Source organism: Oryctolagus cuniculus, chromosome 6 (assembly GCF_964237555.1).
Source record: "Oryctolagus cuniculus chromosome 6, mOryCun1.1, whole genome shotgun sequence".
NCBI classification, from domain to species: Eukaryota; Metazoa; Chordata; class Mammalia; order Lagomorpha; family Leporidae; genus Oryctolagus; species Oryctolagus cuniculus.
The window spans coordinates 166,019,383-166,043,192 of NC_091437.1; the positions used below are offsets into that span (position 1 = coordinate 166,019,383).

General features: G+C 53.9%; 1 protein-coding gene across 28 annotated transcripts in view; it reads right to left on the reverse strand.

Moving 5' to 3' along the window:
* The window catches only part of PTK2 (protein tyrosine kinase 2), a 297,953-nt gene extending 281,372 nt beyond the window's left edge, over positions 1 to 16,581 (reverse strand). For 25 of the 28 annotated variants that reach the window (XM_070075578.1, XM_070075572.1, XM_070075548.1 and 22 more), the window contains exon 1: positions 16,447 to 16,581. The gene's annotated coding sequence lies outside the window, so the exon portion shown is untranslated. The remainder of the gene's footprint in view (positions 1 to 16,446) is intronic. The other 3 variants (XM_070075579.1, XM_070075555.1, XM_070075573.1) reach the window with 2 other exon arrangements.
* Between the last annotated feature and the right edge of the window lie 7,229 nt (positions 16,582 to 23,810).

Genomic DNA, 23,810 nt, shown 5'->3' on the forward strand with positions numbered 1-23,810 from the left:
AAAAATAAATAAAAAAATTACATCAGAGCCAAGTGAGAAGAAATAAGTAAAATAAGGGTCAGCACTGTGGCACAGCAGGTAAAGCCGCCACCTGCAGTGCGGGCATCCCTTATGTGCGCCGGTTCCAGTGCTGGCTGCTCCACTTCTGATCCAGCTCTCTGCTGTGGCCTGGGAAAGCAGTAGAAGATGGCCCAAGTGCTTGGGCCCCTGCACCAGCGTGGGAGACCTGGAAGAAGCTCCATGCTCCTAGCTTCAGATTGGCCCATCTCTGGTTGCTGCGGCCATTTCAGGAGTGAACCAGCAGATGGAAGACTGACCAAGTGACCACCCCACCTACCTCTCTCTCTAGTAAAATAAATCTTTAAAAAAAAAAGTAAACTACAAAGCTTACGAGAGGGTGAAAAGGGTCTGAAGAATGAGGAGCTAAGGAGGGTTGCAGGAAGGTCTAGGCAGAAGGGCTACAGGCAGTATCAACACAGTGGCCCTGGGGTGAACACTGGGTGCGGGGGCAGAACTACTGGAGGGAGGGAGGAGGGCGAGGATGTGATCTGGAGCACACTCGGGCCTCAGGAGGCAGTGAGAAGGCTCCCCGCTAAGCTGGGCACTGGGAGCACAGGGGTGCTGTCCGACCACACAGACTGTGACACAGAGTGCTAGCCTCATCACCACTCACTGCAGAACCTCAGAAAGCAGTAGAGCGGCATTCAATTCCTTCCCTATCTTCTTTACAGAAATTCTTATGTTCCACTTCAGCAGAAAACAGTGTCTCCCCAAAGTAAGAATCTTCGCCAGTTTCAACTATAAACTGGGACCTATAAAAAGTTAACAATATTAATTCATTAGTGATAATGGTTGAAGGTGATGACAGATACACAAGGATTCAGTACAGCATCACTTTTTTAATGTCTTTAAAAAAATGTCTTAAAACTTACAGCTTTAAAGTAAAATTGGGGCCGGCGCCACAGCTCACTAGGCTAATCCTCCGCCTTGTGGCGCCGGCACACCGGGTTCTAGTCCTGGTCGGGGCGCCGGATTCTGTCCCAGTTGCCCCTCTTCCAGGCCAGCTCTCTGTGGAGGATGGCCCAAGTCCTTGGGCCCTGCACCCCATGGGAGACCAGGAGAAGCACCTGGCTCCTGCCTTCGGATCAGCGCGGTGCGCCGGCCGCAGGGCGCCAGCCGTGGCAGCCATTGGAGGGTGAACCAACGGCAAAGGAAGACCTTTCTCTCTGTCTCTCTCACTGTCCACTCTGCCTGTCCAAAAAATAAAAAAAAAAATAAAATAAAATTGAAGATTCATATTTTAACTTTATTAACATAATCCCCATTTAACAGAAAAGTCACACAATTCTTATTTACGTTGTCTTTCAAAACCTTTGTAACAAAATAGTTTTCCATCATCCTTACCAAAAAAAGGAGAGGCTTTTTTTTAAAAGTCTACGTGAAGACTTCCACCAGTGAACTGAGAGGAGTGGAAGGATGCTCACCTAATGGAAAACTGAACTAACTGAATCCTCCTGGTCCTGCAAAATCCGCACGGAGCCCTCAACACGAAGAGCTACTTCTGTAACCTACTGTGTAAGAAAGAAACTGAGGTGTAAACTTGTCCCTGTGCCAACAGTCCTACGATTCACCACTGTCCCCGCCCTTTTAGGAGGGGAGAAGAAGAAATGCCATGCCCCTCTTTTCCCTGTGCATGAAGGTGGGAAATGAACACCAGCAAGTATCCCTCACAGGTTCACACGCAATTTACAACGAGAGCAAACACTCGGGGAGGGCTGAATACTCAGAAAACGGACACGTTTTTACTGCAGACATTTACTTTTAGTGACTGTTACCTTTCATGAAGCAGCCAGTCAGGCCAGACACCACCCCATCACGTAAGTGCCATCAGGAGCCATGGATCACTGAGTTCTCTCAACATCTAAGGGGGCGGGGGCTGACGCTGCGGCACAGCGAGTCAGAGGCACCAGCATCCCGTAGGAGTGCCCACTTGAGTTCTGGCTACTCCGTATCCCATCTGTCTCCATGCTAATGCGCCTGGAAAAGCAGCAGAAAGTGGCCCAAGTGCTTAGGCCCCCACACCCACATGGGAGACCCAGATGAAGCTCCTGGCTCCTGGCTCCTAATCAGCCCAGCTCCAGCCACTGTGGCCATGTGGGGAGTGAACCAGCAGACAGAAGATCTGTCTCTCCCTCTCTCTAACTCTTTCAAATAAATAAACAAACCTTTGAGGAAAAAGTATCTAAGGGACCTACTACTGGGTCCATTTAGCTGACATGGGAGCAGAGACTACATCACAAAGAAAGCAGGATTCTGACGCCATGGACATGCCCTTTACCTGTGTGTTCCACTAGGGTTATTCGGGAGGGGGAGGCGAGGGAGTGGGGGTTGTGGGGAGAGAGAAGAGACATCTTCCATCTGCTGGTTGACTCCCCAAATGGCCACAACAGCCAGGGCTGGGCCAGACCAAAGCCAGGAGCTTCATCCAGGTCTCCCACGTGGGTGCAGGGACCCAAGGACTTGGGCCATCTTCCGCTGCTTTCCTAGGCAGGCACATTAGTAGGGAGCTGGATCAGAAGTGGGGCAGCCAGGATTCCAACCAGCTCCCATATAGGTGGCAGCTTAACTTGCTACATGACAGTGCTGGGTCCTATTCTACTTTTAGACTAAGTCAGACTCAGTGCCATCTAGACCTACACTCTGGACACTGAAGCCTTGCTATTCCAAGTTGGGTGGCCACACCACTACTAACACTAGTATCACCTGGGAACTTGCTAGACATGCGAGTCCGAGCACTCCCGAGACAGACGGAACTACAGTCTAAAATTAACCAAGATCCCAGGTGATTGATGCACATTAAAGACTGAGAAGCCTTGATACAACACCTGCACACACTATTCTGAGACAATTTCTCCAGTCTAAAAACACAGCCCAGGGACCAGCGCTGTGGTCTAGTGGGTAAAAGCCAGCGCCTGCAGTGCTATGGCCTGGGAAAGCAGAAGATAGCCCAAGTCCTTGGTCCTGTACCCGTATGGGAGACCCAGAAGAAGCTCCTGGCTCCTAGCTTCAGATCAGCACGGCTCCAGTCGTTGCAGCCGTTTAGGGAGTGAACCAGCGGATGGAAGACCTACCTCTCTCTGCCTCTGCCTCTCTGTAACTCTGCTTTTCAAATAAATAAAATAAATGAATAAATAAATACCCAGCCCAGTAGTTAAACTAAGCTTGCGTGGTGACGGATCAGTGCTGCTGCTATTCCCCGGGCAGCCACGAAGAGCGGCCCTGACCTTTTCCCTGTGCCTAGCCTCACTTCCACTCCTTCATCTCTACCTACCCAGGCTGTACAGAGTCTACACCACAGCCCAACATACTGACAGGCTTGAACCCTTTCTCCCAGAGTGACAAGGAGACAACAGGTATGCTTAACATGTAGGTCTAGTTCCTTGAAATATGCCCAGAGACTGCCTGGGCTGACCAACTGCTTCAGGCACGACCTCTGCTCCTAACAACTGAGAACACGCTCAAAGAATAGTGCCCTGTGAAGCCAAACGAGAACTTCCGACACGTCCCTAACGACACAGCGCCGAGGACCAAGTAACCAGCAATGAACACACGGAATACACGTCCCTAACGACACAGCGCCGACGACCAAGTAACCAGCAATGAACACACGGAATACACGTCCCTAACGACACAGCGCCGACGACCAAGTAACCAGCAATGAACACACGGAATATGCAATATCGTGACTTGGACGTTTTCCCCTGAAGACATTTTTTCCCAAAGGTTTGTTAATTTTATTTGAAAGGCAGAGTTACAGAGAAACGCACACACACAGACACACACACACACACAGAGAAAAACAGGGAGAGTGTTACCTTCCCTCCACTGGCCCACTCCCCAAATGGCAGCAAAGGCCATAGCTGGGCCAGGCTGAAGCCAGGAACTTTAACTGGGTCTCCGACGTGTATACAAGGGCTCAAGCTCTCCCCACCCGGCATGTTAGCAGGGAGCTGGATCAGAGGTGGGGCAGCCAGGAATGGCACCGGTGCCCATGTGGGATGCTGGCACTGTGACACAGCACAGGCCCCGAGGCATTTTCATGAAGCTGCGGTTTCTGCCACAGAGTTACACTAGAAATCAAATTTAAGTTGCAGAAACCAACGTCTGCACATCTGACCAACTTCCGGGCTTTGCTGCTGCCTTTCTCCCACCTAGAGCTTTCTCCCCTCCACCAAGCTAACTCCACAGATCTCCCAAGAATGCGGGTGTGGGTCTCTACCAGACCCGCAGTGCCTGCAGCTCTGCACATCACTGAGGGAAGCAAAATTGAGGCAGGGGCCACTGGGTCTAGGACACAGGTGAACACAGGTAAATGTGTTCACAGAGCCTTTCAGTTACATTTAACAGGTATTTCTTTTTTACGAAAAGACTTTACATTTACTTGAAAGGTGCGGGGAGGGGGTACAGAACTAGAGAGAGATTTCCCATTTGCTGGTTCATTCCCCAAACGGCTGTAACAGCTAGGTCTGGGCCATGCTGAAACCAAGAACTCCGTCCTGGTCTCCCACTAGGGCGGCAAGGGCCCAAATACCTGCGTCACCTTATCCCAGACATATGAACACATTAAAGATGGAGCTGGACTGGAAACAGTAACTGGGACTTGAACTGGAACTTGGATACAGTCGCAGGCATGACAAGTGGCAGCTTGACCTCCTGCGCCACAGCACCAGCCCCTGACAGAGAGTTCTAAGTTAAAACACCAATACTCATACTCAGTGGCTTCCCACTCAGTGTGTAACAGCCTCCCATTTCATCACCTCGACTGGTCTGAGAACTGGTCTGTACCTTAGGGTGACATTTCACAACAACCTATTAGAGTCCATCATCGGGGCCAGTGCTGTGGCACAGCAGGTTAATCCTTCTGCGGCACTGGCATCCCACATGGGCACCGGTTTGAGTCCCAGCTGCTTCTCTTCTGATCCAGCTCCCTGCTATGGCCTGGGAAAACACTTAAAGAATGCCCAGGGGGCCGGCGCCGTGGCTCACTAGGCTAATCCTCCGCCTAGCGGCGCCGGCACACCGGGTTCTAGTCCCGGTCGGGGCACCGGATTCTGTCCCGGTTGCCCCTCTTCCAGGCCAGCCCTCTGCTGTGGCCAGGGAGTGCAGTGGAGGATGGCCCAGGTGCTTGGGCCCTGTACCCCATGGGAGACCAGGAAAAGCACCTGGCTCCTGGCTCCTGCCATCAGATCAGCGCGGTGCACCGGCCGCAGCGCGCCGGCCGCGGCGGCCATTGGAGGGTGAACCAACGGCAAAGGAAGACCTTTCTCTCTGTCTCTCTCTCTCACTGTCCACTCTGCCTGTCAAAAAAAAAAAAAAAAAAAAAAAGAATGCCCAGGGGCCGGCACCGTGGCTCACTAGGTTAATCCTCCACCTGTGGCACCGGCATCCCATATGGGCACCGGGTTCTAGTCCTGGTTGCTCCTCTTCCAGTCCAACTCTCAGCTGTGGCCTGGGAAGGCAGTGGAGGATGGCCCAAGTGCTTGCGCCTGCACCCACATGGGAGACCAGGAGAAGTTCCTGACTCCTGCTTTCGGATCAGCCCAGCCCCAGCTGTTGTGGCTCTTTGGGGGAGTGAACCAGCAGACAGAAGACCTTTCTGTTTCTCCCTCTCACTGTCCATAACTCTGCCTCTCAAATAAATAAATAAAATCTTTTATAAAAAAAATAAAGCCAGTCGTCTGCCCAGCTGTTTTAGCTACACAGATTTCAAAAACTATACAAATCTTAAGCAGCAAGGTTACCTGTATTAGTGGTTCTCAAATGAAGAGCCACGTGCATGTGCAAGACCCTGATGAGGTTCTCCATTTAGCCTGCACTGACAGGACTTCCTGCAATGGAGAAACAAGCTACGCCTGTGCTATCCAATGGCCATAATGAGGCATGGTGGTGGAGCACTGAAATGCAGGAACTGCTGTAACAGAACTTCTTTGTTAAAAGATTATTTATTTGTAAGTCAGAGTTACAGTGAGAGAGGGAGAGGAAGGGAGGGAGGGAGAGAAAGTGGGTAAGAGGGAGAGGGTGAGGAGAGGGAGGGGGAAGGAGGGGAGAGAGAAAGAGAAGGAGGGGGAGGGGAGGGGAGGGAGACAGAGAGAGAGATCTTCCATCTACTGGTTCACTCCCCAAATGGCCTCAACCACCAGCGCTTCATCTGGGTCTCCCACAAGGGTGCAGGGGCCCAAGCACCTGGGCCATTCCCAGGCAGCAAGGGAGCTGGATAGGAAGTGGAGGTGCCAGGACTCGAACTGGTGTCCATATGGAATGCCGGCATTACAAATGGCAGCTTAACCCACTATGCCACAGTGCTGGCCCCAGAACAGAACTTTTAATCTTATTTAATTTTAATTAACTTCAATTTAGCCAACCACAAGTGGCTAGTAAGTAGCACGTTAGTATCAGGTCTGGATCTGGACTCAACTCGTATGACATGAGAAAGGAATGAATTCTCCTTGGCTCCTTAACTGCATGCTATGCTGTTCAGCCCAACTGTCCCCTTTAAAAAAAAAAAACTACAAAACATAGGTGGAATACATGTTGGATCTTAAAAGCAAAAAGAAACTGACAAAATAAGAAGGAAATGCCAGGCCAAAACTAAAGGGAAACCAAGAACCCAAACAGATAATGAGCAATCACCTTTGTACTGAAGACATTTGCCAATTCTGAAAACTTACCAGCTTTAATTTTTACAGTACTGCAAGGAAGAAGGAAAGGGATCAAAGCCTGGATTCTGGACAGTACAGTCGGCGTTTGTTACCCAGGGAGAATTTGGTTCCAGAACACTGCCCCCACAAATCTACAGCTGTTCAGGCCCCTCATATAAAGTGGCATAGTATTTGCATACAATCCATGCACATCCTCCCATACTTTAAACAATCTCTAGATTACTTATAACATCTGTGATCATGCCAGTGCTATGTAAATAGTTGTTATACTTACTGTTCAGGGAATAATGGACAAAGGAAAAAAGTCCACACATGCAGTACAGACACAAGGCATTTTTCAAATGTTTTTAAAATTTTCATTTAATTTTTTGAGATGCGTACAGACAGGGACAGAGAGACAGAGATTCCATTCACTGGTGCACTCCTCAAATGCCTGCACCAGCCAGGGGTGGGCCAGGCCAAAGCCAGGATTACCAAAATAAATTTCTTTTAATGCAATTTTCCATGAACTTTCAAAAATAACCTTGTATGCATTCAATAATACTGAACAACATTTGAAGGAATTTTTCTAGAAGTTGACAAGTAATTCTAAAACATACACAAAAATGAAATTGGATTCCAAAACCAATTTCCAGTATATTGCAAAGTTAAAGGGGAAAGGCAAAATTATAAAGCACTTAGAAAATACCAGGGGAATTAGTTCATGCGCTCAGGGTAAGAAGAGTACCAACTCCACTACAGGGGCTGGTGTGTGGAGCAGCAGGCTAAGCTGCCACCGCAATGCCAGCACCCCACATGAGCACAGGTTGAGTCCTAGCTGCTCTGCTTCCAATCCAGCTTCCTGCCAATGTGCCTGGGAAAACAGTGGAAGATGGCCCCAAGTGCCTGGACCCCTGTCATCGACATGGGAGACCCAGATGGAATTCAAGGCTCCTGGCTTCAGCCTAGCCAACACTGGTGGGCTGTTGCAGCCATTTGTGTAGTGAAATCAGCAGAAGGAAAATCCCCTGGGGCCAGCATTGTAGCGGGTAAAGCCTCCACCTGCAGAGCCGGCATCCCATATGGTTGCCGGTTGGAGTCCCGGCTGCTCCATTTCCAATCCAGCTCTCTGCTATGGCCAGGGAAAGTAGTAGAAGATGGCCCCTACACCCTTGTCGGGGACCTGGAAGAAGCTCTTAGCTCCTGGCTTTGGATCAGCGCAGCTCCAGCCATTGTGGCCAACTGGGGAGTGAACTAGCGGATGGAAGACCCCTCTCTCTGCCTCTCCTCCTCTGTGTAACTCTTTCAAATAAATAAATAAATCTTTTAAAAAAAATCCCTGTCTCTCCCTCTCTTTGTAATTATTTCAAATAAAAAAAAGGACTGATAAAACTAGGTTATATTAATTTTTTTAGAGGACTGATAAACTAGGTTACATTAAATTTAACTTTTTTCTGTTCAATAAAAAAAAACCACCATTGAGAATCATTCAAATTGCATACTAGAGTAAGAAGAGTTAGCAGCAAAATATACAACAAAGGACTGTACTCTGAATATATAAAGAAACTACCAATCAATGAGGGAAAAGAGATCTAATAGAAAAATACGGGCACTCTGCAAGAGTAAATCCCAATGGCCGGTGAATGTACACAGAGTACAACTCCATGATAATCAGAAAAGGCTACTGAAAACCACAGGCTGCAGACCTCACCGGAGGGGTCGGCAGGGCAAGGAAGGGATGTGCTGGAGAAGTAAGCAGAGAGAACGGTGGACAGAGACGCGTCAGGGCCCAGAGGCAGCAGAATCACTCTTTGTTTTAAGATTCATTTATTTATTTGCTTGCAAGGCAGTTACAGAGAGGCAGCTGACACTCCAACCAGCGCCGATACGGGACGCCAGCACTGTAGGCGGCGGCTTTACTCACCACACCACAGCGCTGGCCCCACAAGACTCATTTTGGGAAAAACTCTTCGGGGCCAGGCACTCATTTTTTTCCCCTTTCTTTTTCAAAAGATTTATTTATTTATTTTGAAAGTCAGAATTACCCAGAGGGAAGGAGAGAGGGAAGAAGGGAGAGGGAGAGAGGGAGAAAGAGAGAGAGATGCCTTCAATTCGCTGGTTCAGCCCAAGTGACCTCAACAGCCAGGGCTGAGCCAGGCAGAAGCCAGGTGCTTCATCCACGTCTCCTTCATGGGTGGCAGGGGCCCAAACACTAGGGCCATCTTTGCTTTTCCCAGGCCATTAGCAGGAAGCTGAACTTAAGTGGAGCAGCCGGGACACAAACCAGCACCCACATGAGATGACTGCATTGAAGGTGGCGGCTTCACCCACGACGCCACATGTCGGCTCCAAGGCCAGGCACTCTTTCAAGTACACTCAATGGAGGCCACAATCCAGAACTGACTAAACTGTAACTAACTCCACCCGACCAAGTTTAAGGAGAACTCGACTGTTCCAGATCACTTCTCCCGCCAGCTCACTCCATTACTTTTGCTGCCGGGGAGCTGCACACTTGAATGAGAGTCCGCTGGAGGTGAGGGGATTCCACGCAAACACCCCTCTCGCTACTGAAGATTCCAGCCCGGCTACGTTCACTGTCCACCTCTGATTCTACAACCTCCGTATACTTCGACAGCCCTACAACAAAGCCCCCACTGCCCTCCGTGCCTCAGTCTGCCCCCGAGACCCCACCCTCCTGGAAACCTGCTGCAGGGCTCTCCCTCACCAACTCGAGCACTGAGCACCGCTCAATTACCAAACACAGGGACAGGAGCCTCTTCATTCCTGACACCGATTATTTACTGACTCAAGGATGCATAACACGGAACGGAACCCTTGACCCGCGGCTTACAACGTCCACTTGCCATCAGACGCCATCTGAACCTGCAGCAATATACAGAAGGCCCATCACCAATTTCATCTTTGTAGATTCTGTAGTTTTTATTAGCCTTTTCTTAGGAAAAAAGCAAAGCACAAAAGACAAAAGAAAATGCATTGAATTTAAACAAGAATTCATTGCTAGGCATAAAACCAACTCACACAAGACTGCTTCATTAGTCACCCCACAACTTGGCAATAACCCTGATTCTAGTACATGATAGCCAATTTTTCAGCACCAAAACAAAACCAGCAGGGAACTTATGCCTTAAGCACTGACATGTACACACCCTCCTGCTATTTGCCAAAAGCCACAAGTGTAGAACCATACAAACTGCTGTTTCAATGTAGAATTGTTCATTTAGATTCCAAAGCAAGACTCAATAAAAAATAAATAACCTAAACCCTGCATAAAACAGCCAAAATTCCTAAATAAAAAGTAGCTGTAAGGTCTTTCCAAGATTCTGAAAATTCTAAAAATTATGTTTCAGACCCCTAAAGTGAAGACACTCTCACCAGTGGTCAAAAAGGGTCACATGCGCATCCCAAATCACGAACAGCTTTCGCCTCGGCGACTTGCCTTCATTTCACGACGCTCTAGAAAGCAGCAGTTCCCAGACGTGAGCGCGCAGAAGCACCCAGGCCCCACGTTACGATCACTTGCTGGGCCCCACGTTACAGCGGGGCTGGGCCAGGTCACAGACAGGCAGGAGCACTTGCATGTCCACCACATGTCTAGGTGCTGTGAGAACCACTGAAACCCCCTGGAGCGTAGTGGCACGTGTGGGTGTCAGCATCCCCCCACAAGCATCTCATGACTAAAGAGGAACTCTGACCAGAGCGACTGCAGAGCCTCAGGAAGGATTTCCAACTGGAGTGCTGACCCTGCTTACCCGAGCGAGCGTCCTGACCTGGTCCTGACCTGTCCTGACCTGGTGCTGACCTGTCCCTTGCAAAAGGTCCCATCTGAACCGCAGTGAAAGCTTTGAGATGCTCTGGCCCTGGGCGACCGGCGCTTCAGCACTGAGAGGAGGGCTGTCCTACGTGGTTTCGGGGCTTCACGTGAACCCTATAAAGCATTTTCTGGACCAGTCATCAGGAATCCTTTAAAAACCCCACTCACGTTGTGTCACTTTGAACAACTCTGTCTCCAGAAACGAGGATGAGTCAATGAACACAAGGTCAACTTACAGAGAACAGGAAAGTTTTGGAACTGTAAGGAGAGAGCACCATTTTTTCCTGGCTCATCTGAGGACACTAGTACTTTATTTTGTTTTTTAAAGCAAAGCTGAAAACATAAATAATCAAGTTCTCCCCGATAGTGTCAAGTCTTCCTTCCATGGTTCTAGGTGAGGTTCTTTACCAAGGCAAACAAAATAGTAGCAGTTGACTGCTGCAATTAACAGTTCTCCAATAATTAACACTCCTGGGTTCTTTGGTTCACTCACTCAAAAAATACTGTGTCAGATACCGGGGACGCAGTACTACACAAAACAAATTTCTGGGGCCAGCGTTGTGGCACAGTGGGTTAGCCACCTCCTGCAACACCAGCAAATCCTACATGGGCACCAGCTGGAGGCCCAGCTGCTCCACTTCCAGTCCGGCTCCCTGCTAATGTACCTGGAAAAGCAGGGAAGGTGTCCCCACGCTCGGGTCTCTGCACCCGTGTCAGGGACCTAAAAGGAGCTCCAGGTTCCTGGCTTCAGCCTGACTCAGCCCCAGCTGTTGAGCCAGCAGCCAGTGGAAGATCTCTCTCAGTCTCCCTCTCTCTGCCTTTTAAATAACATTTTTTAATATTAGGTTGGTGTTCACTTAACAGTTTTGTGTTTAAATTCTTCCCTTTCCATCACTGTTCTATGCATTTTTTTCCAAATCTTTTTTGCCAATGCTTAAGTCAGGTCACTCCTATTTTCTTTATTTGAAAGGGGAGAGAGAGAGAGAGAGAGAGAGAGAGAGAATGAATCTTCTATACGCTGGTTCACTTCCTAAATGGCCACAACAGCCAGGGCTGGGCCAAGCTGACCAGGAGCCAGGAGCTTCTTCCGGGTCTCCCCCATGGGTGCAGGGGCCCAAACACTTGGGCCATCTTCTGTTGCTTTCCCACGCACATTAGCAGGGGCCGGAAGGGAAGTGGAGCAGCTGGGATTTGAATGAGGATCCATATGGGATGCCAACGCTGCAGACGGTAGCTTAACTCACTAGGGCTACAAATAAACCTGTAAGAACAAAAGAGAAAAAAAAATCTGTCTTCATGGAGCTTTCTCACAAAACATACCATCTACCAACAAACAGAACCTACATAAAACTGCTAAGCTCGCTCATCAGCCCAGCTGAGACAAATGTATGTCGCTTGGGTGGAGAGAGCAGCACACACAGCCAGCACCTGCAGCCCCAGCAGAAGCCAAGCCACCAGATGGGAAGAACTCATACAGAATCTGGAGGCAAGGAGATCCAGACACAGACGGCCACAAACAAGGCTCTTCCGCCCTACACAAGACTCTGAACCTCGGTGGAGGGGCACTGGCCCCAAAAATGGAAGAGATAGGTCACTCTTAAAAGCAGGATGCAAAACTCTAAACTGGTAGCATTCATTTCAAAAACACGGATAGCACAGCAGTGTGTCAGAGATTAAAATACTAGGATTCTCCACAAGAGGCTCACAGTCCAGTATTTTCTTCTTGCTCCCCAAAAACTGTTTCCTGTGGGGAGCAATCCGGACTGGACTGAGTTACTGGAATTAAGACTTATTCTATGCATCTGCTCTCCCACAACATGGCGTTGGGAGAGAAGTAAACAGCTTCCGCACAGCTGCCTCCAGTTCAACTAATAAACTGTAGGACTTGCTCCTGATTGGAGAGCAGCATACTCGGCGTGTGGGCAGCCGAGTTGGGATTGGCGGAGGAGGACTATAAAGGAGGAGAGAGACGGCATGCACCAGGAACATCTATGGGGAACATCTAAGGGAACCCGTGCAGCCCCCGAGAAGAGCCGGCCGGCGGTGTGCCGCTCCCCTGCGGAAGTGGGGAATGTGGCAGGGGGAACTGCCCTTCCACGGAGGTGGAAGGGACAGTAGCCAACCCGGGAAGAACCAGCAGCAAACCCGGGGAGGGCCGAGCAGACGAAAGAACAGCGCAGGGTCCTGTGTTGCTCCTCCACGAAGAGGGGGAGCGACAGTTTCCCATCATAAACAGCATCAACCCAAGGAAAAAACCTCTGTAGGGGTTACTAAAGCACATCCTTCGGCAAATAAGAAGCATCAATCACTCGGAGCATTAACTATTCTTACTGAATTCGAAATTGATTAAAAATAAACAACTCTGATACATTCATGAAGCTACCTAAGCTACTAGGGCAGAAGAGAATTTCATGTTGACAGTGTGAGACTCAGACAGGAAACGTAATCACCGACATCTCCCAGACACGGTCATTTAGTCGTACTATTGACTTCTAGTCAGAAGACTGGGTTAAGCTCTTAATGTTTATTCATTTATTTTCATCTACTTGAAAGGCAGAGACAGACAGACATCTTCTGTCCTCTGGTTCCATGACAAACGCCCACAACGGCCAGGGCTGGCCAGGAGCCCAGAACTCGGCCAGGTCTCCCGTGCAGGTGGCAGGGGCGAGCACTTGGAGCTGCTGTCTCCCAGGGGCATCAGCGGGACCGAGCAGAGCAAGGCAGCCGCGTCCCCCACTGCACACAACACCAGCCCCGTCCTCTCGGCGTGCTGCCAGCAGGGCCTCCCGGGGGTCGCTTGTGAGCGAGTGACCTAGGCTTCCACAAAACACAAAGGACACAAATACGCCCACAACACGTGAGGCATGAAGGAGACGAAGCAGTAAAGCCTTCAGCTCAGGTCTGGCCCATGGCACAGAGCAGACGTGAGACCGACTTTACAAAAAGGCAGCAGCAGTCACATCTACCAACTACTGGGTCTCAGTGGGAGCCTGGCAAATGCTATCTTTCTTCCCTATCATTGGACAATATTCAAATACAGGATTTTTCTCTCAGTTTATAATAAATGAGTTTATAATAAATGGAAATGCACATCAATAAAATTTACATGATTATTTTCATTAAATGAGTCTTAAAGTCTGTAAGAAACACCTTCATGTTCCTAAAAATTGGTAAACTTGTGATGCCACTAGTGTTTTTCTGAGGCTTCCTACTGCTAAAGAGTGGTAACAGAGCCACTCAGACGAAAACATCTACTTCTGCTTACAAACTATTTCAGTAGAGTGTTTTGGAAATCAGGCTATGATTAACAACATGTGCAAAAGTCCACTTGGAGTTGAACTATATATGCTTATCTAAATTTCATTTCCTGGGGCTAGCGTCGTGGCATGGCAGGGCAAGCTGCGCGGGTGACACAGGCATACGGGCGGTGGCCCAAGTCCCGGCTGCTCCACTTCCAATCCAGCTCCCTGAGAACGCACCTGGGAAAGCAGCAGCAGACGGCCGGGGCCTCAGACGCCAGCATTCACCTGGGAGACCCTGAAAAAGCTCCTGGCTCTGAGCAGCCCGGCTCCAGCCATTGCAGCCACCGGGGAGTGAAGCAGGGGGTGGAAGGCACCGCTCGCCCCACAGCCGTCCACACTCAACTCAATAAATCAACCTTACAATAAATTTTATTTCCAACGTGGAACTGTTTTATACACACACACACACAGGTTGGAACACAGAAGGTTTCTCTGCTGCTTTATAAACAGAAATAGTTGTGATTTAGATTTTTTTGCATTATTTTTAGAAATGCCAGGAACTAGTAGGTACGAATTTCATTTCTCTTGCTCTAGGCCACCCTGAGTCAAGAAATGAAATAAAGTTTTGCCAACATGTTGGTAGAGACAAAGGGCTCAGCCCACTACTGAGAGAGGGGTCCGGTGAGACCAGGCGCAGCCCCGACGGGCAGCTGAACACGCGCACTCACCTGCGGGCAGACGCTTCCCGGAGAACCCCCTACCGACGCCAGTAAGGTCACTTACTCACCTTACCCAAATGTCAAGACTTCTCATTTTAAATTATTTATACAGGTATCAGAAAAAAATTCTCAGACTCCCACTGCAATCTTCTGAATTTTGACAGGGGAAAACAGTAATGAAAACATGTTCTGATAAACTAGAGCTTTAAGGCAAAAAGTACTGATTTCATACTGGTAAAAACAAAATGCACCTCCCAAATAGGGTTAAAACAGAACTTTTAATGTCACTGAAATTTAAAGTAAGAATTGACCTAAGTGAAAATCTAAACTGGAAACCTTTAATTTCAAAACTGAGTATTTTACATGTTGCATTAGTGCTGTAAATCCTTTTTTTTTTTTTTTTTTTTTTTTGACAGGCAGAGTTAGCCAGAGAGAGAGAGAGAGAGAGAGAGAGAGAGAGAGAGAGAGGTCTTCCTTTGCCGCTGGTTCACCCCCCAAAGAGCCGCTATGGCCGGCGCACCGCGCTGATCCGATGGCAGGAGCCAGGTGCTTCTCCTGGTCTCCCATGGGGTGCAGGGCCCAAGCACCTGGGCCATCCTCCACTGCACTCCCAGGCCACAGCAGAGGGCTGGCCTGGAAGAGGGGCAACCAGGACAGAACCCGGTGCCTTGACCAGGACTAGAACCCGGGGTGCCGGCGCCGCAGGCGGAGGATTAGCCTGGTGAGCCGCGGCGCCGGCCCGCTTTGAATCCATCCTGCACAAGACTGTTTTCTCAAAAGTAAGACACCACGAAGCGCAGGGCTGCGAGGCGGAGAAACGCGGCCACCCACTCCTCAGCCAGCCCACTCGGCGCGCCCAGGCCCGCACACAGCACCGCCAGGCGCAGCCACTCGGTCCGAGGCCCCTCTCCAGCCTCCCGGGGAGCGCGGCCGGGCTCGGTTAGGCGACCCCCAGGCCTGCAGGGAGCATCGCAGGACCCTCGCCGCAGCCCGCCTTCCGCTCCGCTGGACCCTCGGACACTGGCCCCGACCTTCACCCGACTTTTCGGGGCTGAGCTGTGAACGCGACGTCTGCTCCACCCGAGGCCTCCCCTCGGCCCAGCGCCTCGCAGGGGCGCCCCGCCGGACCACCGCACGGGCCCCGACGGCGTCCTGCCTCGCTGACCCTCAGGAACCGGACCGCGCGAGTTCGGCTGGGCCTCCCTCCCGGGGCGGCCACAGAGCCACCACCGCACGGACGCCGGGTGTGGGCGCCCCGGGACGTGCGGGGCCAAGCAGGACGCACGGCCGACGGCAGCGCCCCGCGCCCCGCGCCCCGCGCCCCGCGCCCCGCGCCAGCGCTGACCGTCGAGCGCCGACCGTGCCCCGTCTGAAAACGGCACCAGCCGCGAGGGCCGGGGCTTCTGCCCACACGGCGAGGGCCTCCCTTCCCACGCAGGGCCCCCGCGCCCTCCCGAGCCCCGCGGGCGCCCACCGCCATCCCCGCGGCTCCACCATCCGCCGCCCCGCCAGACCCCGGCTGCGGCTCGCCGGACCCCCAGCCCCCCGCTACAAAGGGGCGCCCGCCCGGCCCGAGCGGGACACCCGGGCGCACGGGGGCTGCGGCCCCCGCCGGCCGCGCCCCGAAAGCAGGCCGCCTCCCGGCCCGGCCCGGCCGCCGCCTTTTGTTCCGGCGCTCGGTGCGCTCCGCGGAGGCGCCCCCGGCCCACAGGCCCCCTCGGCCTGCTCCGGCGCCCCCGGCCGCCGCACGCCCCAGCCCCGCCGGCCCCCCGCCCGCCCGCGAGCCCGCGAGCCCGGCCGGCGGGCGGGGGCGCCGGAGGAAGCCGGTCTCCGCCGGATCCGCGCCGCGGCGGTCGGCCCGGCCCCGCGCTGCCCTCCGCCCCAGGGGCCGCGGCCCTGCCCACGACCAGGCGCCGCCCGCCGCCCGCCGCCCCCGGCCCGCGCCCCGCACTCACTCGGGCCGCGGCTCAGCACCGTGCGACGGAGGCAGACTACGACGGGGCGGCGCCGGCGCCGGCGGCCGCGCTCCCTCCCACGCCTCGCGCCGCGGGCGAGCGGTGCTGGCCCGGAGGCGGCGGCGGCGGCGGCGGCGGCGGCGGGCTCGCGCCCTCGGGGCCGTGCTGAGTCGGCGCGGACCCGTGCGCGTGCGCGGCGGCCGGCTGAGGCGCGCGCCTCCCCGCGGCTGCGCACGCCCGGCCGCGGCTCGGCGCCGAGCTTCCGCCTCCCCGGAGGACCGCGCATGCGTGTCGCGATCCGCGCATGCCCGGTGCGCCCCGGGCGCCGCTCCCGACGTCCGCGCCGGGACCGTGGAGCTGGCTCTCGGGGTGGCCGGAGGCTGCGCGCGGGCGTGGCCGCCGGCCGGGGGAAGCCCTGGCGTGGGGGGGCCGGGGTCGCGGCGCTGGCGGGCGTCCTGCGGCGGGGGTGGGCGCTCCCCCGGCGGCACTGGCGGCCGGCAGGGTCGGACGGACAGGGGGGCGCCCGCGTCGGCCCCTTCCGTGCCCCCAAACCCTGGGGGCCCTGCCGCGCCGTCGTGCGCCCGCCCCAGCCTGCACACGCACCCCAGAGGTGGCCTCGGGCCCCTTCCGAGATGCGGAGACTGAGGCTGGGAGTCTCGTAATGGCGGCGTCGCCGGGGTCCCCCGCGAAGGGGGCCGGACGGCGACCGCAGGTGCACAGGCCACCCCGGGGGGCGCCGGCGGCCTGGGCTTGGCGGCGGGGCCGCGCGAGGGTGTCAGGCAGGAAGCGGCCACTGATTTATGCGCTTTGAAAACGCGGCACTCGCAGCCTTGCGGTCGGAAATGAAAGCAGAAGCTGAGCGACTTTCATTTTCACGGTGTCGTTTTTGATCCTCGCCGCAAGCCGGGAGGCAGGGCGGGCGCGGGGCACCTGAGGCTGCGAGGTGAGGCGCAGCGCAGCCAAGTGACCCGCCCTTCCCTGGCGAGCTTTGGGGGACACCCCGCTTGTTTTTTTTTATATATAATTGTTGGCTTTTGTGTTTTTATTGCATTTTAAATGATGAGGAATTGTGGCCGCTCTCCTCAGGGCCCATGCCCAGGCTGCGTGCTCGGCCCCGGAACCTTTTTTTTTTTTTTAACTTATTTGAGAGGTAGAGTTACAGAGAGGTCTTCCATCCCATGGTTCACTCCCCCGATGGTTACAATGGCGGGAGCTTCTTCCAGGCCTCCGCACTGGAGTGCAGGGGCCCAAGCACTTGGGCCATTGTCTCCTGCTTTGCCAGGCCATCGCAGCGAGCTGCGGGAGAGAGGCAGCCGGAACCAGAACCAGCGCCTCTGTGGGATGCAGGCGAGGCGTGCACCGGAGGCTTAGCCCCTGAGCCACAGCGCGGCCGCGCCTGGGAGTTGGTGCTCCCCCCTCGCAGGGCCACTGCTCAGATGTCACCTCTCCACCGTGTGTGGAACAGAAACCACCCCCCCTGCCGCACACTCCCCCCCCCCCCCTACTCTCCCAAAGCACCTATTGTTCGCAGCCCAGCACTGCTCTTTGTTGTTCCAGCCTGCCCCTCCTCCAGCACGTTGGACTCTCTGGAGCAGGGACTTTGTTTGGCACATAATAAATATTTGTTGAGTGGAGAATGCAGCTTTGGAGTTAGTATTGTTCTAGGACAGTGGAGATGAGGGCGGTGAGGGGATTACGTCAGGGGTGTCGGGTCAGAGATGGCACTCAGTGTGGTAGGCTGAAAACGGCCACCAACTTTGGACGCCCTCAACAAGAGGTGGAATCTAGCGATTCACCCCGGGGCCGGCGCTGTGGCCTGGCGGCTAAACCTGCCGTCCGCAGGGCCAGCATCCCACGTGGGCGTCGGTTTGAGTCCTGGTGGTTCCACTTCCGATCCAGCTCCCTGCTAATGTGCCTGGAAAAGCATCAGAAGATGGCCCAAGGGCTGGGGTCGCTGCACCCACGCGGGAGACCTGGAGGAAGCTCCTGGCTTCTGCCTGGCCCAGGCTTGGCTGTTGTGGTCATTTTAGGGAGTGAACCAGCGGATGGAAGATCTCTCTCTCTCTTTCTCTCTCTCCTCTCTCTCTCTAACTCTGTCTTTCAAATAAATATGATAAATCTTTAAAAAAAAAATAAGTGCTTTAGTCCTTGTGTTACCGGAGAAATTGCAGGGTTCTTGTCTTCGCGCAAGAAAGAATTCAGGCGTGAGACAGAGAGTAGTGGGAGGTAAAATAGCAAGGTTTATTAGGGAAGGGACATCCTTAAGGTCGGATGGGCACCTCTCCAGACAGAGCCTGAGACTGAGAGGGTGCCCAGTCGCTCGGACTGTGGCCGGGGGGGGGGGGGGGGTTACATGGTTGAGTGGAGAGAGTACACCTGGCCAGACCAGGCGGGCGGCTCAGCAGAGAGGCAGAGGGCTGAGCACACAGCCTGGTGGAGGCCGGGGGTTTTTAAGGAGATGGGTCTCTGTCTTCACACATCTCCTCCTGAAACAAAGGGCTTTATGGATGTAAATATTAAGAAGCTCCTATCTGAGTTTTCCCCTGAAGGTATCAGACAGGAGGGACATCCTGGGTTCAGAGGAAGGGTGAGCAGGACCCCCTAGAGAATGGGGATCAGAGCAGGGTGTTTGAGGTGCAGATACTGGGCTGCACCTGGGAGACTGTGGAAGATTTGCAGGCAGAAGGGGCGGGGACCCCCACACACACACCTGGCAGGTTATCAGGTAGAAGGGGGCAGGGCAGGGCAGGATGCGAAGGCCTGGCTGCCCCTGAAACATTGTCAGGATGACTTTGAGATGCAGATGCAAATGCTGGACATAGATGTCTTTAGGCCTTTATGTCACACACACACAAGCTCATAACTGACTTCCTACCTAACACGTGAATCTTCGTGGCTCTTCTACCTTGCCTTGGCCAACAGAATGTGTTATAGAACATCCCCAAAAGGAGAGGAATCGCCAGGGTACCCCCAAACTAGGTCCACTCACCTGGCACACAGCAAACAGGATTGCAGTCACAAAGGAAGGAAGTAGGTATTCATTGCAGAGCCCAGGGCAGGGAGCGAGGCAGCTACCGTTGAATTCCTGGCCCCCTCGGAGTTAGGGGTAAAGGTCCTTGCAGACCAGCTGGAGCTGAGAGGTGCGGCTGCAGGTCCCCCGTGGCCTACACGCTCGTGGTCCTTCTTCCATCAAGGAAATCGTGTCCGATGGTGGCAGAGTGTGCTCAGGAAAGTCAGGGATTAGTGACTTCTTGTTCAGGGCCTGGGGACCCTGGAAGGGAAATCCCCCCAGACAAAAGCCACATACCCAGATGTCACCTACAGGAGACACAAATGACCCCAGTCTTGTGCTCAGGGACCCTGTTGGGCCAGCTGCACCAGTCCCTCAATGAGTCAGTTTGAATAAAAGTAGATCAAGGAGACTTTTTCAAAAGTTAGCATTTTTTAAATGAGAGAAAGAGCTTCCATCTGCTGATTCACTCCCCAAATGGCCAGGAGCTTCTTCCAGGTCTCATGTGGGTGGCAGGGGCCGAGGACTTCAGCCATCTTCCGCTGCTTTCTCAGACACAAGCAGGGAGCTGGTTGGGAAATGGAGCAGCCAGGACTTGAACCAGCACCCCTATGGGATGCTGCAGGACATGGCTTGAACCTGCTAGTCACCACAGTGCCAGCCCTGTCAAGGAAACCTTTGAAAATGCTTTTAAAGTTTTATTTATGTGAAAGGCAGAGTGATAGGGAGAAGGAGAGACAGAGATCTCCAACCACCGCTTCACTCCCCCAGTGCCCACAACAACAGAGCTGGGCCGGGCCGAAGCCAGACACTGGGAAGTCTAGCCCGATCTCCCACGTGAGGCAGGGCCCCCAGTACTTGAGCAGCCGTCTGCTGCCTTCCAGGGTTCACTTTAGCAGGCAGCTGGATCAGAAGCAGAGGCAAGGCCCAAACCCACGCACGCTAACACCGGGCGAGGGTGTCCTGAGTGGGACCAGCTGCGCCACAGCAGCCACCCCTTTTAAAAAAGTTTTATTTACTGGGGCCGGTGCTATGGTGTAATAGGTTAAACCTCCATGTGCAGTGCCGGTATCCCATATGGACACTGGTTCATGTCCTGGCTGCTCCTCTTCCAGTCCAGCTCTCTGCTTATGGCCTGGGAAAGCAGTGGAAGATGGCCCAAGTCATTGGGCCCCTGCACCCACATGGGAGACCTGGAAGAAGCTCCTGGCTCCTGGCTTCAGATCGGCACAGCTCCAGCTGTTGCAGCCATTTGGGAAGTGAACCAGCAGATGGAAGACCGCTCCACCTTTCCTTCTGTCTGTAACACTGCCAGTGCTGTGGCTCACTTGGTTAATCCTCTGCCTGCAGTGCCGACATCCCATATGGGTGCTGGTTTCTAGTCCCGGTTGCTCCTCTTCCAGTCCAGCTCTCTGCTGTGGCCAGGGAGTGCAGTGGAGGATGGCCCAAGTGCTTGTGCCCTGCACCCACATGGGAGACCAGGAGAAGCACCTGGCTCCTGCCTTCGGATCGGCACAGCGCCAACTGTGGCAGCCATTTGGGAAGTGAACCAATGGAAGGAAGACCTCTCTCTCTGTCTCTAGCTGTCTATAACTCTACCTGTCAAATAAATAAATTAAAAAAATAAAAAAAGAGTTTAACCTGAAAATATGTTTACAAATTTATTTTCATGTTTATTGGAAAGGCAGAGAGAGAGAGATCTTTCATTCACTGACTCACTCTCCCAAACACCCATGGTAGCCAGGGCTGGGTCAGGCTAAAGCCAGGAGCCCAGAGCTCATCCTGGTCTTCCACATGACTCCATTGAAGGAGCCAGGAACCAGGCTCTCCAGTAAGGGACGCAGGCATGCCAAGGGGCAGCTTGACTGCTGGGCCACATACCTGCCCCCAGAGCAGAGGAACCTTAAGCTGGGGGAGGGAGGCAGGAGACCGGCAGACCAGGACAGACAGCATCGAGCCTCCGTATGAAAGATACTGATAGTGATAGGGTCTTAGTTTCAAGCGTATCCTGAGTGGGTTTGCACACATTCTGAGCCCAGGCCTCAGGAGCCTGTTTTTACCTCTTACACAGGCCCAAGCAGCCTTGGGGGGAGGCCCGGCCAGCAAGCCGCCAGCAGCCAGACGTGCGAGTGATGGCGCAACAGCCCACCCGGCTCCCGTCAAGTGTGTAGCCAGTCGCAGCCACGTGATGCTGGAGAGACCAGTGGAAGAACTGGTCAGAAGAACTGACCCAGCCCAAGGTGCACAACTGTGAGCAAATAAAATGCCTATCATTGTAAGCCTCTAGGTTTTTATTTATTTATTTTTTTTTAAGATTCATTGGGGCCATTGCTGTGGTGCAGAAGGTTAAAGCCCTGGCCTGAAACGCCGGCATCCCAATATGGGCGCTGGTTTGAGTCCCGGCTGCTCCACTTCTGATCCAGCTCTCTGCTGTGGCCTGGGAAAGCAGCAGGAGATGGCCCAAGTGCTTGGGCCCCTGTACCCGCATGGGAGACCCAGAAGAAGCTCCTGGCTCCTGGCTTCAGATCTGCTCTACTCTGGTCATTTCAGCCATTTAGGGAGTGAACCAGTGGATGGAGGACCTCTCTCTCTCTCTCTCTCTCTCTCTCTCTGTAACTATGCCTTTCAAATAAATAAATAAATAAATAAATAAAAGAAAAAGGAGATTTCACTTTTTTTAAAAAGATTCATTTATTTATGTGAAAGAGTTACAGAGAGAGAGGTCTTCCATCCTCTGGTTCACTCCCCAAATGGCCTCCACAGCCAGGGCTGAGCCAGGCTGACGCCAGAACTTCATCTGGGTCTCCCGCGTGGGTGCAGGGGCCCAAGCACTTGGGTCATCTGCTGCTGCATTTCCCAGGCCACAGCAGGGAGCTGGGTGGGAAAGGGAGCAGCCGGGACTCGAACCTGCGCCACATGGGGTGCCCTGCATCTCAGGTGGTGGCTTTACCTGCTACGCCACAATGGCAGCCCCAGCCTCTAGATCTCCTGGTGGCGTGTCACACAGTTGACAAGCGGTATGCTTAGTTCCGGGACGCAGCCGTGACGCCTCTGAGGTGTGTCCAGGCAGACAGCTGCGGTGCTTCCCAAGAGAAGCCGACAGGGAAAGGGCAGGGAAGAGTGCCTCGGGTGCGGAGGGCAAACGGATCCAAGAGGCGGAGAGGCGAGCTCTGGGCAGGGCATCACCAGACCCAGGGCTCGGGCCTGGGAGTCCCGGGACCACTGGCCCAGCAGCGGACTCCAGTTCAGCCACTCTCTCTGCAACCTGGGCAGGCTGTATGACACCTCTGAGTCTCGGTTCCCCCTCTGTGAAGGGGGGCTTAGAAAGGAAGGCATCAGGCACGCGCCATCCTCAACGCCGCAGTGTGGGCACCTGCAACCTATGGGAGGTCACTAACCTGGGTGATGATGGAGGGGAAATGCAGAGGAGCCCCAGGGCAGGGCGTTAGGGAAGCCTGGCCAGCATTCACTGCCTCGAAACCTCGCAGCAGCCCACGGTGGAGACGCTGCTATCATCATCCCATTTTACAGGGTGAAAATTCAGCTCAGATGAGAAAAGAGGAGAGGGTGTCAGATGGCACGGCTGGCGTTCAAGGCTGGAGGCACCCAGCTGCAAAGCCTGGCCCTTCCTCTCCCCGGGGCAAAATCTGCTGCTCCCAAACCCCATAAAAACAAAATCAGAACTCCACCCAGCTTGTCCCCTTCCTGCTCGGCACCAGATGGGCCCAGCGCTGGCCTTGAGTGGGAAGCTTCCAGGAAGGGCTTCCTGTGTGTTGGCGAAGCAGCTGCACCGAGCTCTCCTGGGGAGCCCCCGCCTCCCAGGAGGGGCTGGCTCACGGCAGGAAAGCAGACATTCAAGGCCGCTGGCTGGGGACCCCTCCATGGAGGCCTCGAAGCTGTTGTCTGAGGAGACACTGAGGCCTTGTACCGCCCACCTGGCCGCACTGGCCAGCCTGGCTCGCCACTGGAGAAGCTGGGCGGACGGAAAGGGAGGCCCAAGAGACAGGGCACCTTTTGGTCCAGGCCGATGAGCTCCTGGGGACTGTGGGATGCTGGCCCTCAAGTGCTAAGAATGCAGAGAGGTGTCAGGAGGGAGCAGGGGACAGTGGGTGGAGGGGGCAGGGGACAGTGGGGTACAGGGGGCAGGGGACAGTGGGTGGAGGGGCAGGGGACAGTGGAGTACATGGGGCAGGGGACAGTGGGTGGAGGGGACAGTGGGTGGAGGGGGCAGGGGACAGTGGGTGGAGGGGGCAGGGGACAGTGGGGTACAGGGGGCAGGGGACAGTGGGTGGAGGGGCAGGGGACAGTGGGTGGAGGGGCAGGGGACAGTGGAGTACATGGGGCAGGGGATAGT